The sequence below is a fragment of the Leguminivora glycinivorella genome, chromosome 7, assembly GCF_023078275.1.
Source record: "Leguminivora glycinivorella isolate SPB_JAAS2020 chromosome 7, LegGlyc_1.1, whole genome shotgun sequence".
Taxonomy (NCBI): Eukaryota; Metazoa; Arthropoda; class Insecta; order Lepidoptera; family Tortricidae; genus Leguminivora; species Leguminivora glycinivorella.
In genome coordinates, this window is record NC_062977.1 from 7,124,446 (window position 1) to 7,128,772 (window position 4,327).

Sequence of the window (4,327 nt, forward strand, 5' to 3'; positions counted from 1 at the left end):
TAGGCGCACCGTACCTTTTTCTGTATGGTACTGAGGTACGTTTTTTTCTTAGACTTTATCTGTCTATACGGAGTAATATATGTCTTTGCTGGAATTTATCCAGGGGCATAGGCAGTTTTATATTATTTAGACTACAATTTCATTAAATTAATACCAAAGATAATCCTTAAATATTTCAATTTGGGTATGAGATTTATAAAAAACAATGTGGACACAGCTTTTTACACAGAAGCAATATAGCACAGGGATACCGCTGCCGATCAACTTAATGTTATATCACAAATGTATAGAGTTGTAACTTCACAGACTATTTTGACATACAAACATGTTGGTAGAAATTAATTAGTCTTGTAATAAATGGAACAGTTGTATAAGTTAGGCTAAAGCAATGCTTTCTTGTACAATGATTGGTTGCAATAATTTATATCTGGTTACCAAAAACAATGACAGTCAAAATCGTATATCTCTTATTCTAGTAGATAAGAGTTATTGTACTGTTTCATAATCATACATCGTAACTTTCCAGCAATTTTGGTGTAGTATTGTTGCATTAAATTAAAGGAATGTCCGAAGCCAGCTGGAAATTAGGATTAAAAACAGTAAAATGAGCCTTAATTATTGATCATCTACCTAGAGAACACACATGAATTCCTTTATTTCTACCATGCTGCACCGAAATTGGTGGAAAAGTTGGCGCCTACCGGCGTCACCAGATGGCGCCACTGTATTTAATTTTGGAAGTTTATGGGCGAATCAACTTTTTCTTGCCTTTTATTGCCATGGTTACGGTCCCCTGAGTCACGCTGGTTTGATGCAAAATTTTGCTACTGAAATTATGCAAGCATGCATGTAGTCCATGTTTGTAGGTGGCAAATGGCAAAGGAACCTGTCACTGCAATGTCACAGTTTCGTTTTCTTTCAACCCCTTATTTGCCTAGAGTGGCACTGTAACTTTAGCAGTTGCATGTGCTCTGCCTACCCCTATAAGGGAAACAGGCGTGATTATATGTATGTATGTATGTAAATGGCAAAGGAAAGGGCTTGTTAACAACAGAAAAATGCATGTTTGCATAGTTTAAGTAGCATAATTTTGCATAAAACCAGCGTGACTCAGGGGACCGTAACCGTGGCAATAACAGGCAAAAGTTGATTCACCCTTATATGTCAGCTGTCAGTCGTTGTTTTTTTGTGCGAGAAAAATTCAGCCATTTAAAAAGGACAGTATTTCGGCAGTTGGTATAAGACTTTCACGCCGCATGACTAATATTAAATTGTTATTAGTTGTTATACACCATACTGCAATATTCGGTGCTATTGTTTTTGTTACAGAAACATGTCAAGTATACACTGGATGTATTATAATTTTCTAAACTATTCCTTTTTTAATCCAATCAGTTTTTGATACGACTGTTATAATGTTATTTGTATATCGCAAATTGGTATCTTTAGGCCAAAAACTTTTACTTATATGAGTTATACTTTTACTTCCAATCAAAATAGAGGTTACTTCATACTTTATTTTCCAAAATATTAAAAATGTTGATCTAGAAAAAACTTTTTCATGTTATACATCATTATTTTATCTACTTCAAATATTAAAACACTGCCTTATCTTTATAGATACTCGATACTACTTATCAGTGCTTTAAAAACTACTTAAAGAAACCAGTTTTAAAAGTTATATTTGGAAAGATCTGAACGAAAAAAAGGTTGTTGGCTAGTAAAGTAATTTTGAAGCAATAACGCTTCTTTTATTTTATTCGTATTAGTCGCGAAAATTAACGTAACCCTCGAATGCATTGTAGTTAAGTTTGTAGATACATATGTATAAATAATTGTCTCTTCCTATAATTCAGATGTCAAATTTTATTTTCTACGAAGTTATACTGCCCACGTTTTATAATCCAATATTTGCCTGTAAAACCATTATAATAGATAGAGACGAGTAGGATATTAAGGCTGCTAATCTTTGTGAAATATCTTGTCTTTTTTCGGTGGCGCCGATTTAAACTAGAAGCATTATTGTCATTAATTACCTAAAAAAAGTTGAACGAAACACTTTCTCATCGATTAGTGGTCTATATTATTAACTCGTCTCCCAATTAGTATAGTTGCCTTTATCAATGTCCAGAATTGTGCAATTGATCTATAAAGTATATGAAATATACTATGATGTTACTCATGAAATCATTGTGTAAATTGAAATACCAAAATGCAAGAGTTTCCTTTTTAGCCATACAGGGCGATTTCACTGAATTCGTATTAGGGCCCCCTCACACTAGACGTCTCGCAAGCGTCGGCGTCGGGCCAACTGTATGGCAGAGTCTCGTCGCGCCGACGCGGCGTCATTTTCCGTACAGTTGTCACGACACCGACGCTCGCGAGACGCCTATTGAGAGGGGGCCCTTATGTTTAAGGATCTGATCGTAAAATTATATTTCTTTAATAATTTCAAATGATAAAATAATACAATACCTGCACCTAATTTAAAATTTAGTAATTAATTTGGTACTTTACGTTCCAGATAATGCCATCTGTTATTTTTAGTAGAATTGACTACTATCTTTTAATTTAAATATTTATTACGATGTAAAAAAAATATATTGTGATAACAAATCAAACAACGGAATTGGGAAATAAATAATGTTAAAATTGTATTTTTATGCACACAATAATTATAGTCTATATTGTTAACGCACTGTCTATTGTATCTTAATAACCGTTTGAGAAGTACACGTAGGTACCTACTTTATTTAATCGCAAAGAAAATGTATTATTGTATTTATAAGTTATTTACAGTACAAACGGTACCTAAAGTCATAACTCCATTAGTTGTTTGGTATCGGTTTAAAAATACACAGCATGCACGACTCGTGCAATAAAAATAATTGTTTCTTTTGATGTAAAAACCTATAACGAAGAGTTATAGTCTGTAAAAGAATTGTAAAGTCTAACCCCCTTATTCATAAACGTACTCTAAAGTTATCAAGCCGATAAAGTTCGTTTGTCCTTTTCTATCACACCAATACGTTGGAAAGGGACGTTTTTATGATAAAGGGGTAAATGGGTAAATGTTTCAGTTGCATCCATACAGCTGCTGTGGTTGGCGCTTAATTATCAACCATTAAAAATACGTATGTCCATCTTAGGGCACTAGTTTCTTAGGCTTTACAATTCTTATATCAATAACTGGCTCGTAGCATATAAATTATAGCCTGTCAATCCGTTTCGGTCACTATAAAAAAGCGTCAAATAAAAAAAATGTCGGTGCGTATATTAATCGCCCCACGGACAATTTGAGTTTGGCGCCTATTTCAAGTGACGAACTTGTTTGAACGGCTTTCACACACAAACCTGCCGGCCCGTGATCAGATGTTGCACGCATGGTCACGCGACCGCTGGCGTGTGTGGGTTAAGCTAAAGAGGTCCCCGATATTTAGTTAATGTCCATAGCACATGCATTAATATACTGCATTTATGCTTATATAACATTTCCTTTTATATAAGCCCTCAAATACCACCTGTGTAATTTTTTTGACATGTTTGACAATAAAATTATTATACTATACTAGTATTATTAGGTAGTCTCGGACTATTTGAATCTGTAATATATAATAAATAAACAGTTCTTGTGTTTGTGTTGTATTTCAGTAAACCAAAATACTGTTACGCGTTTGTAGTTTTATTTACGTTTATTTGCAAATAATAAGCATGCCCATTGCACAAAGGATATCCTTGTATAACCCCGTCTAGTGTGAGCTGTAGTGGATTGAAAAGGATGCAGATATATAGTTAAACGATATACCAATGCAAAAGGCGGGCAGTGTCGTATCTTGATATACCCACGCGTGAGCGTGATATACATGTATGTAGTTATCTTAAGTCCCACCTAAGTCTTTCTGGTGTAGTTTGACTGCATAAGGCGGAAAACTAAACAAATGTAGGTGAGAAGTACAGACGTTAAAATTTTGCGCCTTTTTTACTAACAAACTGGGTGTGCCAGAGTATAGTTACTGTAGGTATCTTGTTCATATTAATTTACCCTTGCCAATAATTTTCGCATGTATACTTTAATGGGAATTCTAAAATGTATATTGATTCAAAGTTTTAGATATTTTCAAATTTATTTTAAATTATTCGAGATAGTTTTAATCAAGTTTTAATGCCTAATGGACAAACTGCAAGCTATCTCCTTAAACGCGAATAACCTTTGACTGCGTTGACGTCATGTTGACGTCTGCCAATAGACGCTTTTGTTTTGAATAACTTTTGTTGACGAAAATGTCGCCCTAGTTTCACCAAATACTGTTTGTTGTGAAACGAAAAA